At 32.7% G+C, this 24,803-nt stretch overlaps 1 protein-coding gene and 1 long non-coding RNA gene across 2 annotated transcripts in view; one reads left to right on the forward strand and one right to left on the reverse strand.

The window, feature by feature from the left end:
* mgl (low-density lipoprotein receptor-related protein megalin) overlaps positions 1-24,803 on the forward strand; it is a 625,899-nt gene that overhangs the window by 406,343 nt on the left and 194,753 nt on the right. The window lies entirely within an intron of this gene.
* LOC147063466 (uncharacterized) lies at positions 13,976-16,814 on the reverse strand. Its single transcript, XR_015072144.1, has 3 exons — positions 15,449-16,814; positions 14,602-15,135; positions 13,976-14,533 (listed from the first exon to the last, which is right to left on the reverse strand). It is a non-coding gene; the product is annotated as an uncharacterized LOC147063466 (long non-coding RNA).

The raw sequence follows: 24,803 nt of genomic DNA on the forward strand, positions 1-24,803 counted from the left end.
CACTGACAACTAATATTATTAACTCTCACTGATATAACAAATCAATTCAATAAAGTACGTAAAAACTTTATTACATACCTATTAAGTCAAGGATCACAATAAAAATATATAGGTAACAAACAAATTATGAATAGTTGAAGTGTTTATAAAAAACCCCCTACCTTATCAATAATAGTACACCCGATAAGCGTATAATAAATCGTCAAAACCTAATAATAGATCATTAGTAATTATAAACAATAAAAATACTACATTCAAGAGGTGTAAAATCGTCCATTCTGGGAACAATGGTAACGTATCGGGAATTAATGGAGTTAACTAATGATTTGTGTAAATTTTATCTATTCTGTTCCTTTCACCCTGCCACGTCCAAGTTCATATAACCACAATTAATACAAACCTCTTGCTATATGAACCCTGATGGGCTGAAATTATTTTTGAAATATTTGGAAGGGTATTCATCAGTTAGTATCTGGTCGTAATTCCAGATTTTCATCCATCGCGTACTCTTTGCTATACCCGAATCGCGTTCAATTTCTCATTCATACGCGTGGTTTTAGGATTCTGGTATAATTTAATAATCGTAATTGGTTTTAACCTTTGAATCGATTGCGCCATCTGCGTCAACAAGACAAGACATTATTACGAAGATTAAAATAAACAAACATGGAAGTCCTATTATGTTGGTATTTTATTTGTTTTTGTGAGATGGTTTCTTTCAGTACAAATTCGCGCAAATATGCAGTCTTATTTAAGACTTTGTTGTCGGTTACTATTCGAGTTAGTTTACACTACAAATACGTGACCGTATTCTGTTGATGTCATTTTGTAGTGCTAACTTTAACATTGAATATTTAGCATTCTGACATACATTTATATGTTTGTTTTTAAACATAATATGTAGATCATGTCATATTGTAATACTGTACAATCTGAAATACGTGTGTTATGTTACAAAGGCTTGAACAAACATGATCGTACACGAGTCACGTCGAAAACTTAAAGATACTTACATTGTTCAGCGAAAAATATAAATATGCAAAATCATAAAATATTATTTAGTTCGCTATGATATTATGTCACCATTTTCCATTGTTATTGATTTTTTTATTGATGTTCGTTGTACGTACTATTTTATTGACGTGCTGCAATTCACATATTTCTATGTTTATTTAATTTTTTTAAATCTAGTACCTAGGTGTATATCTGAGACATTTTCATATTATGCAAGTTCAATAAAGATTGTCACATTGCCAAATCTTCTGAATTATTAATTGAATAACACAATAGTTTATTAACTTCTCAACAAGTGCACGTACGTTATAACTAAAATTTAATATAGAGAGATCGAGACGTCGATATTAATTAATGTAATTGATAATTGATACTGAATATACATAATTTGAAAATACCAATTAGTTTTGAAAAAATATGACGCCCGACGGAACATGAACCTGGATTCACGCCAATGTGTTTGAACCAATTAAGGTACGTGCATCCTACCTAATTACGACGAATATAATTAGTAGTTCATACATGAAATGATTATCAAATTACGTTAAAGATGACTATAAATTTTTGTGTTTTTAAATTAAGGTATCATTAATTGACATAATTACTAACCAATGCCCGGATCACTCATTTGATAGTTATAATTTACTTCCTCTTGCTAATAGTGAATAACAGTTAAATAAAACGAATGGTTTATTAGATAATTGATACCTTGATTTAAACCACAAAAGTCGGTTACCAAAAATAATGCAATTTGTTGAGTTCTTCAAGATGTAAAAACTATCAGTTAATTTAATCGTAATTGGATAGAACGCACATGGCTTAATTAGTAAGCTACATTAACACGAAGAAGAGACAATCGTTGGACAAATCTAGTCATCCAGTGGTATTACAAAACGTCCGCAAGGTAGACCTAGAGGCCGCTGGATCTATGAAATGATAAAGTTCTGCGGAAGTACGTGGCAACGCAATGCACAGGACCGAGAGAAGTGGAAGCAACTTGAAGAGGCCTTCATCCAGCAGTGGATAGATTCAGGCCGATGATGATGATGATTAACACGAATCCGGTGGATGCAAGTTCGTGTCCCCCTGGCCGTTGTATTTTTTTTCTAGTAGATATTATATTTTTCAAATTATGTATGAAAATTTCGTCACTGTTATGGCAGAAGACACTAATTCGAAAAAATGACATATTGAGTTAGTTATACCAAAATGTTCCTTATTTCAAACTTTACCGTCTGGAAACCTTCTTAATAAATAAACAGTCTTTATTTTAAAGTCATCATTTTTATGATTACTTAATAAACTCACATGATAGACCATTTCAAACATTTTAAAAGCTTCAAAGTCAAATGACTCAAAACTAGTATTCTCCAGTTAGTGTGTTGTGCCAGAACAGAGACGATTTATTAGCTTGAAAATCAAATATGATTGCTGTATATTTTATTCGTTATAAAAAAATATATATTTGCCATTTGTAGTTTGCCTGTGTTATATGAAAACTCTTTGATTGACAATCTAGATAGCTAATTCAAGCCCTGTCAGCAATAACATTTTTCCGTATAGTAGACGGAAATTTCCACTATCGGATGAAAAGTCGTTGAAAATGATTGGGCTCGTAATAAATATTCATTTGTCAAATACATCCGCCACTGACAGCTCTTGATGGATGGTGCACTCTGCGCGCTATACTTTTACAGCAAAAACTACTCCGGGGTGGAAATTATTTGTAAAAGCCAACTAGACAGTAATAATCCAAAAAAATATATATTATTTACTTACCATTTTCAGTATTGATACTGATGTTTTATTTATCTGATATTGATATGACATATAGACACTATGTCACTGAATATATATTAAATATCAGAGGCGTAGACTCCATACTACCTTCTTAATAAAAATAGTTAGTAATGTATTAACGTATTTAAATAATAACTTCATTATTTTATATAAAAACTAACGACATTTATGTATTATAAATTAATTGTCGATCAACCAGACGAAACGTAGCAATTCCACTAATTCGTAACGAACTATACAAACACAATCTAATAAAGCAAAGGCTTCGAGTAATTTGGTACATTTCACGCATATAACAAAAACGATTATACACGTATTGTAAAAAACTCGAGGCTTTAGGTATATAAACTTAACATATTTTGTAATATATTAATATATATATAAATATATTCATTATTTTTTTCGCGCTGGATTTGGACATCTATTCTATACACAAGACTACTTTTGGCCTCTACGTCAGCTTTCTAGGGTAGGAAAGTATCGAAATATTAGCACTAATCGTAACAATGACAATAAATTAGCCGTATGAACTGTCAAAACTGTATATCTCGCTCTAAAATTTATCACAGCCGAGAGAGGTACTGTTAAAACGTACATAATACTTGGATAATACTTGGATAATTTCCTACCCTAGATAGCGGCCGAAAGCAGTATTGTGTATAGAATAGATGCGCTGATCCGGGATAGTTCCTTCAATTAATAGCTGAACTACCGAGACAGTAGATTTTTCTAGCTCGAGTTTGAAACTATGGCTGTACCTACTTTTTTATATTACAGTATTATCTTTTTTTCGTGAAATATTAATGATAAAAAGTTAAAGTATATTATTTCTTGTTCAGTAAAATACTGAAGATTAACAAAATTCAAATTCATCTCCTATAAATATGGCCGTCGCATGACTGTCTTTCAGTTAGCTACCACAACCTACATAACTTCAACAGGTACCTTTCGCCACTGATAAATATAATATGCGAGACAAAGATGATGAGAACTATGACATAATGGGAATTCCCGTGAGTGTTGATTAAATCCATCACATAAATTCTAGTAAGTTTACAAGAGTTCCAACAAGACCCATGTACTGCGTGAACTACTTTCAGGTTCAGAACTAAAGAGTTAGTTATTAATAAACAATACATTCAAACTAATCACATATTATAGTAACTATATTAATTTTCCCAGTCCTACTCAACGTAGTAATCGGTTACAATGTATGTGTAAAATAACTACGTTAAGTTAACAATAAATTTATCAATTACAATGAAATCAAATTGTTACCTAATTACGTTAATTCCATGAGAAAACGTTCGTTCGTTTCGTCTTGTGTTTTCTCTTGGTGATAGCACCTGAAAATTTAACTAATTAATATCTGGTCCACGATATAGTTTCATGCTAATACGATGTTATCATGCTAATCAACAAAATGAAAAATGGACAGCCAACGAAAATCCATCTCGATTATGTATAATGAATTTAAATTGTTAATCAGTGGTCGCGGATTTTATTTTAGAAGTTTTTTTTAATTATTACCATTTTTACACGACGCGTCGCGTAACTTTTTGTGTCGATCCGAAAGTTAATTTAACTTTTTGCAAACGATCTTCGCTTCTATAATCAAAATGTAAATCAGGCTTTTTGAATCCACGTAAAGCCAATCGCACATCGACGAACATGAGTTACGAGTATTATAAATAATCTTATAGATCGTATTACATCGATTATAATTAATACGCGTCCTCCTTTTTCAATGAATGAAAAAATCATGATGAATGAAATGATTTACTACTAAAATGAAATAATATAGAATATAGATCATATAATGACAATAAAAAGAAAAATATTATTCACATACTTTTGTTTGTATATTACTACCACAATGATATTCACCGCCATAGTCTGAAACTTCTCGTCTCAGATTTCGACTCAGTGTTTCCATAAAATACCGTCTTATCTGCTAGCTATCCAGGGTGTTAATGATTCGCTATTCTTCCAGAACTTTCTTCGAAGTAATTGACTACAAGTTGTGATGCCATGTATTCCTACATTTTACATACGACGATCCCGATTTGAAAGACACCAAAAGAAAATTAAAATATGCGTCTTATAATCGATTCTTTGGACCTCTTTTACAGGGAAAACACGAATATTATCATTTTTTCCAATATTTATGTCATTCGAATGCATCTTATTAATAGTATTTTGTGGTTCTCCTGGACGCCAAAACTTGGTCAGTGTGAAAGAGAGGCAGGTCAGGTTAACACTTTTTAAAGTACTTTTATTCGTATAGTCCTTTGTTCAAAGGTATGACTTATTTTTAATATTTGCACACAGGTATATTTTACGATGATCGGGGTTGTTCTATAAGAAACGCTACGACTTAAATTATTTGTTGTTTTTGTCATTAAATATTCTAATTAATATTATAAGAATATTGTAATTTTTATTATTTAGAATCGTTTTAGTTTTTTCAAAAGTTTGTAGATCTCAAATAATTCAAGGTATTCCACTAAGTCAAAAATCAATTCTATAACCGTATATACAAAATATCGACCCTTAATCGGCAGAACAACGTAAGCGACACTTTTTGGTAAATTGCGTTTTAAATGGAGAACTGTTCAATATCACCTAGCGCATAAGTGACAAAAATATTAGAGCCCGATCTCAATCGCGTGACATTTTTTTAGGGTCTGTGCCTTTTAGCGTTTTAACTTGTATCGCATTATAAAGTAGAGCAAAACAACGTAACCGACGTTATTTGATAGTGTAAGCTACGGTACGGTTTATTCGGTGGTCCGTCTGGTAGTGAGTTGTGCGAAAAACGATTTGGGAGCAAAGCTCGCGCCGTCCAGTAAAACTGGCTGAGATGAAATAAACCTGGTAATAGAGTTTATTAAACAATAATTACCCGCCGTTACATCTCACTACTGTCGGAATAATCTACGAAGAATAGTATCTTCCTATAGATTTTTGAAATGTTAAAAATGTATAAGTATAAAATTTATACTGAAAATTTGGATTCTTTGAATGAATCCACTAATGTCGTGATTCGGAATGTTTTCAGAAACGTATTTAATAGACAGTAAGTTCAACTTGGGTTTTCATCTACCAAAAAAGATAATAGTGTTCTTTTTGCGAGAAAGTAACAAATATGTCTGGTGACGAGAGACTTCGGCTAATTGAAACGGATACTTACAAATGTCTCCTTACCGTAAAGGATAAATGCAAGGAGATGTTCTTTAATGATCTGGCCAAAAGTAAAAATCACAATGACATTTTGTGCGCAAGTTTTGACCTCGAGAAGGTGCTAAACACTCCCTAGTCGAAATACGCATACTATAATGAAATTATCTACGAAAGTGGAACAAATAATGGATACTGCTTTTTATGGGGTGAAACTGATGGTAAACGTGGCAGTAATGAGATCTCAGCAATCATGCACAAATCTTTGGACAGGACTGACAAAGCGGGAAAAAATCAAGGAATTATTATACTGTGATTGGTCAGAATAAGAACCGGGCAACACTGGGTATGCTATCTTATTTTATGAAAAATTCAACTTTCATTGAATTGATAGAAATACATTTTCTATTACCAGTGGGTCTATTCTGTATTTATCGACCGCTAAAGTGATAAAGTGATAAATATTATCGAACTTAGGGTAGGTTTGTATTATAGAATTAGCACTTATTGTAACAATTACAATACGTTGATTATAATTGTTGCAATAAGTACTAACACTTTTATATAAACCTACCCTAAGTTTGATAATATCTATCACTTTAGCGGTCGATAAGTATAGAATAGACCCACTGGTCGTACTACGATACCGGTCGATTCCATTCATGCGACAATTGAGTCATTTATATAGTAGTTTGGGCACTATCAAAATGACCCACCATCATTTCCAACGCTAGGTCATCATGTCATATGCAGAATTCCGTGACTGGAAATCTTTCGCTGCTACTTGCATTCCTTCAAAGTTCAAAATTAAATTTGGTGAATTATGAAAGGCATAATTTAAAAAACTTACCAAATGTTGTACCTACTCTGGTGACAGTAGGACTAAACTGTTAGACCTAGAAAATGTCATCAGATCCCGATCAAGTGTTGTGATGCTTTAAGCGCAGCCACCCTTGCTGTATAGTGCTAAATCACCAATATCGGAAATCCAGTATAACGAGTAACAGTATAAAAGTCTCTGTATTAAATGTAATATCCCTCAGAGATTATGGATGAGTTTATGAAACTGCCACATGGATTATCAGTGGAAGATATTTTACCGGAATCCGATCAGGAAGATGTGAATGAGGATAATACAGCGATTACTGCTTAAAAATGTGGGACAATAATTTTTTTGTAAAACTGAATAGTTGATTACAATTTTATTTTATCATAATTAGTAGGTCCCCATATTTAATTATGTACGAGTAGATACGTACCTATTTCATTTTGAAAAATAACAATACCTGATAATATTAATAATATAAGCAAAACCTTAAAAATCATTTATTTTTATTTTACCTATATGTGATTAAGTATCTACAAGCAAAAATATTAATTTAAAAAGTCAAAGTATTTTTAATTTATTTAACAACGTCCCCTTTCGTAAAATAAATGGGTGCTTATGTTATTTATTTTAATACTTAATTAGTAATGCCCTGTGATGATAATTAGCATGAAATTTATAAATAAAAACGACTACGCCAAATAGCGTAAGCGACATGCCTGGAAAAAATATCGTGTCATAGACATAAGCAAAACAGCGTTACCGCCACTATCTCGAAAACTAAAAGCACTAATGCAATTGTTTTATAATTTCCGTATAGGCAGTAACCAATTATTATTAACCACATTAACAGAATTCATTTTTGGAACTAATTACGGAAATAATTTTAAAAAAACCTTCTCCTGTAAAATTTATGAATTGTCGCTTACGTTGTTCTGCCGATTAAGGGTCGATATGCTTTGGTGTAAATTAGTAACAAAATAAATATGTTTTGTCTGATCCGACCGTAAAAGTTGTAGGTACTTATTATCAATTATATGAATCGAAATCAAATCGCCCCAGTATCTAGTGAGCTACATTATAATATGCAGTAGGTATATCTATTCTATTGAGATAATCTTTAAACATATCTTTCATCTCTCATATTACCAATATACTACGTAACAAGCTTCGAACAATATATAGTTATACCGGATATTCAGATATACAGCCACAAATTCACTGCAGTAATCTGTTTAGCTCAGTCGTGTATAATGAAAGAAGTATAAACAAAGTTGGTAAAATTCAAATGTTTCAACATTTTTCAACGTCACAAACTAACGCAAATTCTTACTTCACCACTACATTTTACGGTCTTTTCTGAACGTATTCAGAGCGACTTGAATTTACTGTGTGCGGCCTAACTGTCGACTTTCCCTTCGAGCACGGCTACTTTGCGGTTCATAAAAGAATATCCCGAATTATCCTTCGACCTTTTGGAAAAAATTTGGTTAGCATTTCGCTAAAAAAGAGAGGGATTATCTCATAATTTGGAACAATTGTTTGCTTTTATCGCCCAGTTAAAGTAATTGCGTATTTCTCTCATGTTGGCTCGGCCATTTTAAGCGATTACGTGTAAAACAACTTGGCAGTAAGTTGCTAGACATAATTTTGACAGTTATCCTGTTACATTTTGCATCATCTCTGTTTATCTTATCTTAAATTTTACGACGCTTTTAAACGTACCACTATCATGATGGAATTTAGTTTAATAATAATATTATGTACGTAATAAAAGATAATTCTACAATAAAATTAAAAACATATTTAAACTTTATCTATGATATACATTTAACTCTAATGGGGTAACTATTATAAACCAGGTTATTATCATACAAATTAAATTTATGTATTCTCCATTTAACAATTATGAATTCAATACGTTCGTAGCGTAGTATTAAAAAAATGTTATAGGTACTTACCTAAAAGTACTTACATAAGAGTGACGTGTGATGACTTTTGCTTGTGAGGATTCTGGTTGCAACATAATACTATCTGCTTTAGGTTTTTTTGACTATTAGAATCTAATTTTCATGCTACCGATGAGGTAGTATGAAAATGTACATACCTACACTACATTTTCATCCTAAAACATATCATCTCTTGATAATGGCCTCTGCAACGAGCCCGAAACATCGAGTAAAGAAGGAAGAAGGACACACGGTGGAAACCCAAAAAAATACTAAGATTAGTACATAGTACTTTACCAATTATTTCTGGAGATGCTCCATATCTGCAGCGTCTACGGACCACAACGCCCGTGATATATAATCACATTATTTTTTATATAAAATGTATATGTAGATAGTCAGCACAATAAGTTACGTTTTGTAGAGGAGGTGTTAATTGTTTGTAAGAAAATTTCTCGTGAACAGTGGCAAGTAATTACTTATCCTTTTTCATGCTCTAGATTTGGAGTAATATGGAAACCACTTGGTCGCATTGCATTTCTCTTGGCTCACCATCACATTCTCCGCCTCTCGTTACGTCAACACCGTAGCACTTACATCCCTTTATATAGATGAAGATTCACCCATGATGATGATTAACAACCATGACCCAGCCACGTAAAGCGCTACTTCGAGATCATAAACGTGATCAGTGAGTGACCTATAAAAGCGCTTATCGTCAAAACCTAGTATCAGTGACCTATAAGATTCAGCGGTAATATAAAAATATTAAACTCAAAATTGGGTTTGTAATTGATAATAATGTAAGACTACATCTCAGTGAAGAAACATTTTTGTTTAATGAAACAACAATAAATCTTTATCCCTGCATCCAATTGTCGCAGTTGGCCTTGCACTAATTGTGATGAATAAATTTGAAGCAAACTAATTGCGTTAAGATGTTTAACCAGCCTCCTCGGGGATCTCTCCTTTGCGATCGGAAGCGGGCGAACATTTTTTTTTAATTTGCATAGCCGTCCTCATTAATTCTCTCCGCGGGGGCTCTTAAATTATTACTTTGGCCCTGTGTATTATTTTAAACCCGGGAATTTTGCCGACAAAGTTCTATCCGATCATTATTGATCTTGTATATATTACATAGATTTTATATCTTGTATTATTCTTCGTCAAGACTTCATGACTGAAGACTGTAATTTGGCCGTCGACAGCTTTATCCATGGATTAGCTCCACTAATTCAGCGGCACGTAGAGCCTGTTTCAGTGGGAAAGCCATGGCATTACCCCGTCCCCTCCATCATTCGTATTTACCAAATACCTCTATGAGTTTCTTCACACTAGGGTATCTTCGCTGCTGTCAGAATGACCCTACTGATGCAGGCAGGTTAAATTTAATTTCAATTAAATTTATTTCTCAACATATTGTGGACATTACAAATTATAAGTTTAAGACGTTCACAACATGACATGAAATATTATTAGAAGAACAAAATATAAATATACAAAAGCAGTGAAAATACAATTATACATAATATATTCAAAGTTCAAAGAAGTACACCGAATTTGCTAAGGAGACCCTATTTTAAGAATTTATAAAATAGCGTCCACTTAAACTCACCCTCACGCAAGTCGAATATATCAATACCCGACGCAATTTGGTTGAACGTAGTTATCGCCCTCCCAATTAGCATTACCAGTGGAAGGTTGGTTCTGGACCTTGGGAGAATAAACAACTGATGCTCTCTATTTATAAGATAGTTATCAGGAGCACACAGGTCAACACTGCCCAGAACGGCAGAATACGTAGAAAAAAATACGTAGCTAAATAAAGATCTCTTCTAAATTGCAGATAGCAGTATATAAGCATACCTAAGAGAAAGTCAGTTGGATAAAGCCATGGATAGTATCCATACAACCTCAAGTGAAGTAGTCTCAAGGATTTCTTCTGAATCCTCTCGATCATTGAGTTGTGGAGTTCATAAAGTATTAATTCGACCGCTTGGTCGTCTACATCTACAAGACTTTTAAAACACCAGTATCCAGCACCATTTAAAATACAAGACACAAAAGTTTATGTATATTTCATATTATACTGAAACTTGGAAATATCATGAGTGGACTCTATGTGTATTGGTTTGTGCCCATCCGTCATCTTCTGAGCGACCATGGCTCTCCATTCCACTTGGTCCTATGCTTCTCTCAGAGTAGATTGAAGGCTTTCCAGTAAGCTTATTCACTTAATCGCTCCAGTACGCCGACGCTCTTTCTCTGTCTCGTCTTCCCTGTTGGTTACCCAAAACTAGAGTTGGGTATTTCTCTAGAAAATTTCAATTTCAATTCGGGATTTCCCGAAATGATGAAATTTTGAATTCTCGAGATTCGGGATTTCCAGAGAAGAATTCTCGAGATATCGATAAAATTAAAAAAAACACCTGTAAAAATCCTAAAAGCAGTGTAAAAACAGACAGATTCCAAAATTTTTTTGTTTAAGTAAGAAGACAAATACGAGTTGGAAAACAAAAAAAAATCAAAACATTACTTATTAAAATAGATTTTCAAATAACAAAAAAAAATACTGTCTATGGCTGCGTCCCACAATCGCGTACGCTTTTGAGACACAAAAATCCCTGATGTTGGAAAACTGCGCTCATTTTGAGTCGGCGTTGGCTTAATTGTGTTAAATGCCACGATCAGTCTTTTTTCAATTAATATTTGATAATAAAGAAATCCCGAATCTCGAGAAAGGATTCTCGAGATCCGGGATTTCCCGAAATGTTAAAAATTTCAATTCTCGTGATTCGGGATTGAAAATCTCGAAAATTTCTTGAGAATTCCCGAAACCCAACTCTACCCAAAACCACAAGTTTTTCCACGTTATTCAGTCCGCGCCAAATAACATGTCCAAAAAACTGCAGAATCCGTCTCAGATATATTGTTGAGAACCGTTCCCTTTTTTGGAGTCTCTGCTCTGCCCAAGTAATACGAAGTATTCGGCGCCAACACCGCATTTCGAACCACCTACGAAAATATAGAGAATACTAATGTTTGCACAATCATCATTTTCGTGGTATTCTATTGGTTAATTAAGTAAACCAACCACATATACGAGTATAATATTCCATATTGGTAAAATACCGTAGAAGATTTTAAATATTATAACATTGCATTCCACTTTACTAGGTAGCCATTTAAGTAGCCTGCGTTTAATTATTTAATTCTAAAATTCCAAAGTAATTTTCGTGAAACTTTTACACCCCTCAAGTGCAGGCAAGTGCAAAGAGAATGATAAGTGTATAGGCCTTAAAAATAATATCCCGCCTGTAGGCTGCCAAGTCTTTTATGAGACCAACTACGTCAGTTAATGAGGTGTCGGCGCGCTAGGCGGGAAAAAGAAACGCGGGAAATCCCCGAAGAAAAATGCCCTCTTACCCTTGGCGGTATTTTTCACTTTGCCACACACGCGAGCTTTCTCAAGCACAGCTTTTGGCGCGTATTTTTCTATTTTTTTTTGTGTGAGTGATTATGAATTTTTAATATATTCAAATTGAACTTTGATGAACGATGTTTTTTTCGTGTTACATTATTTACACTTAGTATCTCTTAGCGCGTTCTTACTATAAAAAAATAGGTCACGTAGTCAGTAAAAATGTATATTTTTTTCATCCATTTATCACCATAAAATACATATTTTTTTATATACTGCTGCAATATCTTGTGGTTTTCTTTTATTTTATAACATCATAGATCTTTTGACGCATTTTTTTCAAGAAGAGTTACAAAAATATCTTGTCTTGGAAGTCTAATCAAAACAAATTATACTAACATATAAATTGCTTGACAATTTTACGGTTGGTTTTAATTATTGTCTTATTTTGTAGCGAGCGAAGCTAGGGATATTTAATTAAATTATTTTTGTACAAAGAATTTTCTCAGAATATTGTATTTAATTAGTGCTCGTGTCTTCAATGATAAATTTTTATCTTTAAATTATATAAATAGCTGTTAGAATATATTTTCATATCAGCAGCAATATTATAATTACGCTGTGTTTTAGTTTAATTAATACAATGTCGTCCAACAAGAATTAAAGTGATAAATGATACTCCGTATACTAGCAATACTAAAATTCGAAGAAAATGGAAAATATCTGTTTGTCATTTTTATCAAGAGTCTATACGAAAACGTGAAAAATCAAAGCTTTTTAGAGCTCTCTCTTTCTCTAGCAAACGTCTAATGATTAAAATAATATGTTTATTTTTAAATATAAACGTCGTTCTATCGTTTAAACATCATATTATATCAAATATATAGATTTTTGAGAACTTTAAAAACTGTCAGTTTTTGTTTGTATGTTTGTATTTCCGGAGTTCAAAATACTTTCTGCTGTATAGATATTACTTAGAATAATTTCGATTTACTTTTAATTGATTATATGTGTTTTATAATTTTATATAATAAAACCTACGTACATATTATTTTCCCATGAATATGGAAGTATAGTTACCACCATACTAATGATTCGGTGAGATTCGTATTCTATTTTATTTTGTTTGCAATTTGAACTCTTTGAACCAAATAATCCAAGTGTAATTTTAAGCACAGTTCAAAATATGCCACTTAGGTAATAAAAATTCCTATGGACACTAGCTGTCAAAAAAATAACGGACATCTCGATCGCGGATACCTCGAATCGATTTTCAAAATATAACTAACCGACTCCACTGCAGGAAATTGATATATAACAAAAATGAATCCGTAGTGTTTAATATAAAGTGTGTATTCTTTTTTTTTTAAATAAAAACCTTGTTACACATATGGTAATACATTTAACCACCCCTAAAAATACACTCACGTCCCTCTATCAACCCTACAAAGATAACATGAAGTTCTCTAGTTTATATTACTAAATATTTGTTATAATAATTTGTGTGGTATGTATATTTACATTTCGTTTGCCGGGCGAGTTCACCTGACAATTTTCCTCCACATGAGTTATTATACTTATAAGACACGACTAATGCTATATTTTCTTTTGCTTTCAGGTATAAAACCAGAGTGCCTTGAAAACTTCGCGGCTTACCTTCACTGCTTGCCGAAAGGTAAACACAAGCAATTTCTGCATCCAATACTTACGATGTCAAAAACATTACTGTGACAATACTGTATTAACATGTTTATGTGTAAGATACTATCCTTTACTTACACGATTGAAACACAAGGAAATCGTAATGTTTCAAAACACTTTAAAATCTTATGAATAAGATACAATATGTAGCAATCGTACCACTCAGCATTAAATGAGTGACACACTTTGATATGTATGTTTTGTTATCAAAACAAAACAATATACTATAGAGCAATAATATCCGTCAGCATTTCCTCAATCTGTTATGATTGGTAATTGCGATAATATGTCTTGTAATACATTATGTACTGTATTTGTATACATTGAAAGGACAATGCAAGAATCCTCACTTAACTCATCGAGTCCGTCACAAGACGTACTACTATTGTCACGAGTTTTTCACTCGGTATAGTTAACCATCACTCCACTCGAATCAAGTCTCTCAGTTTATTAATATCACCAAACCTTTTATCACTCTACACCGTTATCTTAATCCGACTATTGTAACAACTCTCTGTTCTACTGCACAAAGATAAATAAACCTCCTCCTTCATCAACTTCAAAATATATAATTATTTTGAAACATATGCTATGAGATATATATGTAAAAGTATTTATCCAATCCCCAGATGTTTATTTTATCTCATCGCAAACAACATACCAAACGTTTACATCGAAATATCAAAGAATTAAACGCAATAATCGTCTACTCGATGTTTTTAATTATGTATACATAATTTGATTCACTTCAAAATTTTATGAATTATAAATTAATAATTGTGACATTGTTCTTGGACTATTTCTATAGAATCGAGAAAAAACCTCCCATTGTCGTGACGGAGCATAGTAGTCAACGTCAGCCCGCAGCATTTAGAAATGCCTTAATTGCATTTGTAATAATTCAAATACAAAAACATTAAGTACATAAAATGTATATGCTGGCATACTAAATAAAAATATTTCGATGAATATTTGTCCCAGCACGATAAAATATCGATAGCTTTGAATCTTATAAAAAAAAATATGATTTACGAAACCTTGTTATATCGTACTAATTCAACATCATTGATTCGACTCGTTCAAAATTTCATAAAATTTGGCATATTCAATAATGAGATTTTTGCACACTAAGATTGAAACATGTGTGTTCTTTTTATTGTGTTGTAATGACAGTTTGCGTAAAAACGTTCTTTAGCCCGCCGTTGTAAATTTAAATACCAAGTACCTAACTAATGATATGGTACCTATTGTCAGATTCCTTAAGGGGGGACATGCTTAGCGTAGGTCAAAATGGAGCTTTTGTTCTATTTTCAAAGCATGATCCTGTACATACCTTAAACGTTGTAGATAATCTACTTATATAATTTTTAAGCTTTATAATCCTTTATATTTATTTTAAACATTTGATGACTGCATAAAGTATTTTTATTACATAAAATAGTATTCTTTTAAACCTCTCGCTCTAATGTTTTAGAATATAGTCATATTTCAGTACATAAATGTGCAGTGGTGTTAAGATTTTTTACATTTATTAATTTTTAAACGCATTTATAAAACCATTCGTATTATTTGTGACGAGATAATTTTAGTAAAATATTTACGATAAAAAGTTATATTGATAATCTCTGTGATCCCAAATTTGACAAGAATTAGGCATTTTATTATTCAAAAAATGGGCAAGATTAACACATTTGAAGATAATTCTAAAGATACTAATTATAACCTATTTGACCATTCAATTGTGATAAACATCCTACGAATAATGATTGATTGCTTTATAATAATTATTGACCTAAGAATAATGTAGTGTTTTTTTGAAATATGTCATTTCTTTTGGCATTCCCCAGTGGTTAAGCTACAACATACCACCGTAACCATAAATTGACAAACTATAATTGAAGTAGGCAGTAAAATGATGTTAACGCGCGTTAAACATTTAATAAGATTTGTTCCTTTGCAGTATTTAGTGTCCAACTAAATGATATCTCGTGTATTGTCAGTTTATATAAGGCTAAACATGGAGTGTATAATTCCGTTCAGTACTTTATCTTGTATACTTTTCATATGTTTTTTACGTAGATTGCAAAATGTGTTTCTATTCGCCGGTTACTACCGCACAGAGTCGTTGTGTGCTTTACGGCCGGTACTCGGGAAAACAAATAAACATTATCTGTAGTTGTTTCAGACAAGATAATATAAAGTCACTTGTCCGAGGCAATCTTTTTGCTACACTCTCGTCGCAATATATTTCCTCATCCGAGTAAACGCTCGCCCAGACGTTTCAGTGGAAATAAAAAAGGGAATATCTCGTAGAGTGTCTGGAGATGCATTTCCCGGAAGTGGAAAACCTCTCGGGACCGTTTCAATACTTCAGGGCTTCTTTTTACTGCGCCTTATCTGGTGCCGTGTCGATATCGTACATAAAAAAATGCCCATGACTTGTAGCGAATAGATTTCTTGATTTATTTGTGACGTTTAAATTTACTTCAAGATTCTAGTTTCCAGCCCTTATGTATCAAATGCTCACATTACGTCCAGATTGTCTACAACCTCGTCTGGATTGGCATTTTCGTCCAGGATTTTTTTGCAAAGTAAATATTTAAACGAATGTTAAACGAAGCAATGTTTAATCAAAGAAATTGTACTTTTATTATGCATCATTACAGAATGTAGTCAAGTAGCAAATAGCTTCAAAATGTCTGATAATTTCCGTGGGTGGCAATAATTGACATGGAAATGAGACGGGAAATTTGTATGTTAATTGCATGTGACGAAAAGCACCAGGCATATCAAATTTATTTATTTTACATATAATGAACATAACAAAGTATAAATTCAAAGCGTTCACGACATGACATAATATACGTGTTAACAATTTTTCAAATAAATATACAGAGAAATGTGAGTTAATAATACAATAAGTAATAAAATAAGAAAAGAAATAATATAAAATAACAAAAATAAAAGTAGATGGAAGCACACAAAGTGAACTATTGATAGACCCTATCTTGAAAACTTATAAAACAACGTCCACCTAAATTCACCCTCACGTAAGTGGAATATATCAATTAATCAAGCGATTTCATTAAACATGGTTAGTTCTGCACCTTGTGAGAACAAACAACGGATGCCCTCGATTCCTAAGGTAATTAATTATCAGAGACACAGAGGCAACACCACCAAAAATGGCAGAGTTCACATTTACGCCTCGTATAAGTCGGAAAAAATATGTAGCTAAATAAAGATCCCTTTTAAAATTTAAGCTACAGTATACAAGCATACCTAAGAGAAAGTGAGTCGGATAGAGCCACGGATAATATCCATACAGCCGATAGTAAAGGAGTCTCGAAAATTTCTTTTGGACTCTCCACCATAAGGCCGTACTTCAACTGATGCGGGAGCCAAACGATAGACCCACTCTCATGTCTGCTTCTAACTAAGGAGTTATAGAGAATTTTTAGTATGTAATCTACTATGCAGTATCAATGGCAGTGATCAACCACACTCTACCAATATTATTCTTCAACATGAACAAACGTATTGTATTTGGCTGAAGACACTGAGGCGTTTCAAATTAAACAACATACTTTAACCATCACTAGAAAGTACCTACTCAATTTCCCATTCGTCGTGAAAATAATATATTTGATCTTTTTTTGGGTACTCACCGTTAAACTATTCTTTTACTACACAACGGTAAGGGGACATTATGCCTCAGTACAAAGCGCGGAGATTCGCATTTTCTTTTTCTCTCACTTCTGCAATAGATCATGAATGATGCAATACATATTCAGTGATACTACTAGAACAAGCTGGCTCCATCGTGGTTATTATTTTAAATGACTTTTACTTAACAACGGTGGCCGCGCGGCTTAAGCGTTGGACTATAACGCCGTGGGTCCCAGGTTCGAATCCTGGGTCTGGCAATTACACAAATTGTTTTTCAATTTGTGTCTGTCAGGGTATGGACCTAATAGATTGAGCAAGTGGCTGACATCCATTTCTCTTAAAAAACATAAATCTGTTAATACAAACCTCTACTCTGTGGAGGCCCATATGATCCTATTAGGATCGGACATGGTCGAAAGAAGAAAGAAGGCTAAGGAAATAAAAATAGGAATGTTTATCACAATATTATATTACAACTATATAACTGTAGTGCGATCGACCAAAATGCAACCTGTGTCGATGCGTTGGACGTTTTTTTTTTAAATTCTAATAAATTCTTTTCATGCCGGCCGTCTGTCAATACTAGACTATGATCGAGTCATCCAGTATATTCTCGTCCTGTAAAATAATCTAAATTGGATAGATGCTAAACCCTATTCGTAATCCCTGCATCGCAAAAAGTGCACTAAATAAATATCCTATGGTCACTTTTAGAAGTTCTCTCCGGCCAACATTTACATACGATAGTAACCGAAACCGTTTCACCTAATAATTCCAGTCACTCATATATTCTACCCCTAAACAACTCTGCTGCTATCGGCTCATACTTATGTATTGACGTATTATAATTGTTACCAATAAGTTAGCCGTTTAAACTATCAAAACTGTCTCTGTCTCGCTCTAAAAGTTAACACATCCAAGAGATATGCTGTTAAAACATAGCACTTTTTGACAGTTTTATGTGGTTAACTAATTGAAACAACTATTTATACTACGTCAATACATACTTCTTATAAACTACCGTCGATAGCTGCGGATAGCCGCCTTGTGTATAAAATAAGCCCACTGATAATGTTTAAATATTATTCTAATTAAAAGCTAACCACTATTTTCCAGTTTTTTCAAAATATATTATATTATGTCAATAAAACAAAAATTTCTTTATTCATTTTTTTTAAATATATTTTTACTATTTTGATCTACGTAAAACCATTATATGAGACGATATTTTTACAAAGCCAGCTTGCATCAAAGCTTTTTCTATATGTCATGCATGTAAGTCTCACGTTAATATCGCTGTTACTAGTTTAGGTAAAATGTGATATAGCGGGGCTAGTAGATATTATATCTGTATGTATAATTAAAATACTATTTTGAAAATAGAATGCAAAAAGTTTAACTTGAGGGTCGGCGGCGGCGCTCGTGTTGTTATCGAAGTATTGCGAAAGTATTGGCAACATTGAAATATCCAATAATCTGTCCTATCATCGCCGCAATTCATTCGTCAACATTGTTTATGGACTAAATAAGGTCATTCTCTCGTTTATCTTTTGCAGTACGACTCATAGCACCCGCAAATATGAATCGTCAAATGCTTTCATAGTGAGGGAAACCAACAGGAAAACGCGAGAGTGGATTTAAGTACACCTAGCTACCGCACATAAAGTTCCTTTTGCATTATAGTATTCCAATGTTTATGTGATACTATGATATTTATTTATCTAAATACATAGAGTGGCATGTCTTAGAGAAAGAGATTCGAATGTCCGCCAGTATATCTCCTTGAAACGCACTCTGGTTAGGTCAGTTTTTCGAGCTCTCAGCTTCCCTAGTTCTTGTTATTTTTTCATTTCCCGCTTCGCCGTTTATTTGCTTCGCGAGTTTTTTCGGATTAAATATTCATGTCGTGACGGCGAGGTTTGCCGTCTCAACAATTTGCTAGGATAGTAAAAAAAACTTCACTATCGGATAATTCGAGAAATAAAATATTTATACCATTATATTATGCAAGCCGCGTCGCGTCACGTCAATTTGTGCATCACTTAAGTCTTTATTTGAATATTCCTAATGCTTATCTTAATAAAATGTACTAAATCAAATAATTTTGGACTATAAAATAGAAGGAGTCATACAAGTACCTACGTTATTTCTGTTTTATGACATTTGAAATTATTTTGGAAGCGCAAGAAGTACGGTTAAGTTATTAAACTCTACAAATATTCAAATCGCTCAGTTGCAATACGCAACGACGGCCATTTTTTATGTTTATTGTAATTCCTTACTCTAGTGCAGTTCTATATGGTTGTACACAAATTTTACATGATTTTTCAACTAAATAATTGTAGCATTAATGACTCCGTGTCTTACTCTTTATATGCCTTGCAAATTGGCAAGTTTAATTTCATTCTTCTTTAAGTTCTCTGCAAATGAATTGTCAAATATATCAGACTATATTATGTTCGGCCAGTGAGCTGGATCCGGCTTTTCGCAGGAGATGTCAGACAATCGTTTACGCTTTACTACCTAGGTTAGATTAACTACTTTAATATTGTAAACTGTACACTGTCTGTAGTCGTCATCTGTAAAATATATATGGTTATTTAGCAAAGTTCGTCACTCTCAGCCACAAAAATATGTAATTTGGAACAACCTCAAAACAATACCTCCTCGAAAAGATCCTGGAAAAAAATGTAAATACCGAAAGGGATGTTAATACCACATTCGCACAGCTTAACCGATTAATCTACCGGTACAACTACTTACTCGTACTATACATGCAAAACTTTTCTAACTAATATGCATTTTAGGTTTTAATTCAAATTCCACTAAAAAGGTTTCAAAAAAACTTTTCAACACTCTCCATATTAATGTCATTCTTAAACTGATGAGGGACCCAAACAATTGATCTACTCTCAAGTTTGAACTATCTATCTTAATAAAATTTGAGTACCTGTCTGTTTTGGTTCCGAAATTAAAAGATAATATGTTTCGAAAAGTAAACACAACAGCGATAAAGTTGTGAGATGGGGAAGAACTACACGCGCCTTTATCTAATAATTGTCAAATAACGCACTTGCAACAATTCAATACGAGTATGTAAAGTAGTCGGACAGAAGCTTTGGAGTGGTTATGTTAAGTGTGGTTACAGGGGCACCCGTTTTAATCCAACTGTTGTCTAGATAGTTGAAATCATCTACTTATAAATAGTCTACATCTTCGTTCTTTATAATAGCATGCTATTAATTATTACAAAGAAATTTTAATACTGTACTTGGATTTGTGAGAAGTTATGTAATAAAAAATATTATAAATTTTTAGACGTTAAAAAATTGGATGCCTTTAAATATTCATAAGCTTAACTGGATTTTGAATTATGTTAGAATCGGCAAAGTAAAGCCAATTTTATTATAGGCTGTAAATACATTTTCCCGGGTAAAGTTTAAATTGCTAATCATCCAGATTTTTTTCTCCCGGAAGAACACGGAGCCGATAGATTACTTCCGAACAATTTCATTGCGGCGTTCTTCCTCGTTTTTTTTTTGTTTACTTCTTTTAGTAGATTTTTTTTCGTCTGGCCTGGCGAGATTTACTTTTCTTATTTGTGCTAGAATAAAGATTTTTCAATTGTTTGCCGCGCAAATTCGGGCGGACCGCAATTTTTTTCTATAAACCGAAATGTGGCGTTTGCGATGTTACGGTGAGAATTATATAGTTATTAATTTGTCAGCGTAAATAAGTTCGAATGAAATTTTCAGTATCCGAGAATTATAAATTACATCTTTTTTTTAGCAGGGTAGTTGATAAATAATTACAAGATAAAAATAACTTTTTATATACAACGTTTTTAAATTTTCTGTTCAATTATTATGCTCAATATGCTCAAACTTGTACTTGATTTGAAGTAAATAAAAAACAAACAAACAAATATAGAATACTGAAATGTCATTTTGATTTCCATAGTAACGCATGTATATATTAATAATTTAGTTCCTAGGACCACCGCCTTAGCAACCAATAATAGTGGATTGGATAACGGATTTCTTCCGAAATGACTTTTTATACAAAACAGAGTTAACTGAAAATTAATTCAATTCTACTTAAAGATAGTTAAAAGTATTAAAAGAATGCATTGGCGTCGTGTTCTAATATATTCTAAAAGTTTCAAATGTCTAGCTTGTCGGGAAGTTAGTTAAAAATCGATTGCAAGATTTGTACTGGATAAACAACTACCGGACAATCAAGAATACGATCTAAGAAAAACGTGGCAAAATATGTGACGAAACCTCAGTGTATTAATGCTAAAGAAATAAGATATTGTCCGGCTATAAGAATCCATTTTCTTTGCATTAAGATTAAATGCACAGTAGAACCTCAACCTCAAACTTACACAGTTAACGTTATACTATATAATTCTACACACCCACTCGTTTGCCCTAAGTCTATACGTCAATCTAATATTTACCGGCGTTACATCACTAAACTTAACTCTTTTATTCATGTGTCTTCTATCTTTCTCTAAAACATATTTCGGAGATTATGCGCGTCCCAAATGCTTTCTCACTCGCACTTACAGTTAGTTTTTATTCAGGCCTTATTGTCGCTAACGATCTTTTGGCTTAAAATATACGGTATTATGCCTATGGCAATCACTGGTTGAGATTATTATGAAGAATATAGCTCAACCATTGTCTTTGCACTTGATTAAACACGTGTTGAAAAAGAATATGATTTTTTACACCCCCCCCCCCCACCACATAGACGGTCTTTCTACGAAATCGGCTACCCAGGGTGCATAATAATATATAATAAGTATATTAATTAAATTGGGATTTTTTTTAAATATTTATATTTGAATAGTGAATTTTATTTAATTAATGTCCATATCAACAATGAATCATTTTTTGTATAAATATTGTATAATTTGTATCATTTGATAATGTCTCATTGAAACGGATGAAACCTCTCCTGATTATTATCAAACTATGTAGAAAATGTATTACCTACATATTGTTATATTTTAATTAATAAAATAGAGCTTCACAGGATATTGACCGGACAATAAACAACCTATATATTTTAAGTCCAGGATTGTTTTTAGTATTTTTGTTTACTTTATGGTTGCTACAATATTCAGGAATAAATAAAAATAAAAACCTACCGGTGTAATTCGAATAAGGATGCAAACTAGACTAATACATTATACATTCTTATCTCAGTATTACTAAATGTCATTTGTAATGAACCAATGCCATTAATACAGACTAATTGTTTTATGTAATGTCATGGTGATTTGTGAATATTAATTTTCTTCAATATCACAGTGAGTAGGTAATTTTTTTTTAATTCGCTTGTGAATCTATTCTCGCGGGTAATTGTCCGGATTAGTATCTAAAAATATTACATGCATAGTTTTCTTCATCATCTGTTGTTTCTTCAAAAATCGCATAGATTCTTGTAAAATTTGGTTAATAATGATTAAAAATTAATTAACCTTAGCAAAGGCAATAGTGTTATTAAGTAGTGCTATCTATTTTTTTCCATGTGATATTTTTCCTGCAACAGCACCTGAGTTGATATTAGCACCAAAGACAGTGTCGTCTCTACACTCTGTAAACGGTTAAAATTATTTTTAGATATAGTTATATAATTTTCTTGAATGCTTGTATACATTATTTAATTAAAACAACGATGAATACATGAAAAAATAAGACCATAATTCAACAAGAACAGATCTGTTAGTCATAGCATTCTTCGGTCAACGTTTTCTGCTGATAATGCATTCTTCTATCCAAAACTGACAACCACGTTGAAGTTATTACCTATGCACACAAAAATAATGGGGAGTGCGTTTACCTTATCGGTTTACTTCTAAGAATGTACGATTCTCGAGTGCAGACAAATATGCGATAATCAAGAATATATTATTTTCAATGTAACCAATGTAAACGAAAAACATATGCATTTATTTTTCAATATTGGCAATATTTGAGGACATAGGGGGTTCAGTATTACGAGTGCTTATGTTTAACGGTTTACTCCTAATTAAGTTTTAGTCTATGGCGACTGGCTTTCGTATTTCTATATGTACCATCTACCACAATTAATTATTGGTTTCTGCAAGTCTAAACTTTCTTTATATTGATAAACATGTTTTCGTATGCTTTTGCAGGTTTTTGAAGTTATAGATCATTACTTATATGTATTTAGGTATGTATTTTTTGTTAGAGTTTTACATCTCCATCATCCGACAAGTCTCCACGACCATTATGAGCCTTTCAAAGTTGAGCTGGGAGTGTCCCATAAGAAACTCTCCAAGACGTTGATTGACGTGCATTATATTTTTAGATTATGCTGACTTGAAAATAGACACCTGATACCCACGCCACTGGCGGTAAGCGACTAGTGCTGTTAAGGTGTGAACCCAGTGGCGCCACAACAATTTACGACTTAATACAGTGTTTGCAATATGTGCAGGTATCTAAATATATGTGACGTATATATTACTTTGGACGGATATCCTTCCACGATATATGTGCTGGCTGGGCACGTCAATCTCAGCACCAACAAATAATGGCTACACACCACAGAGACGTGTTGAATTGGGCCGAGTGATTTATTTATATTGTTATTTTATTAATACGTTTATTCTGTGTCTGGATTATTTATGGCAATTGTTTTGTGGCGTGCATTCAAGTGGACCGCGTGTTGTATTTACGAACCAAGCGACGTGATATCCAGTTATCAAAAGAGACATTGAAGGATACCTTCTAATAGACGGAGCCGAAATATATGAAAATGAAACAAAAAAATAGAAACTGAAACACATGATCAATAAAAGTAGTAGTAAGTCATTTCGTTTCGCAGATTTATTTGTAATATACTTCACATTATTACCATTCGCATTTTTGAAACACTACAAGCATTTCAGCGCAATTTTACAATCACTCAACCACCCAATTCCACAAATTAACAAAAATCAAAATTAACCCTGTCACTTCTTTTTGTTATGAATAGATAGTTTTATTGTTTTGTTTACCACTGCATGCATCAACCATTTTTAACACAAAGCCGAACCAAAATATTCACATTATATTGCTAATTAAGCTGTGTTATATATTATTATAATGTAAATATACCGCGAAGAAAAACCGTTCATGTATATAGAAAAGCAGACAAATGCATTGAACTACAATTATTTAGAATGTTTAAATGAACAACCACAAAACTCGCTTATTTTTCTGTG

This window comes from Rhyacophila brunnea, unplaced genomic scaffold (genome assembly GCF_057557595.1).
Source record: "Rhyacophila brunnea isolate RB1 unplaced genomic scaffold, BYU_Rbru_1.0 scaffold_9, whole genome shotgun sequence".
Classification (NCBI taxonomy): Eukaryota; Metazoa; Arthropoda; class Insecta; order Trichoptera; family Rhyacophilidae; genus Rhyacophila; species Rhyacophila brunnea.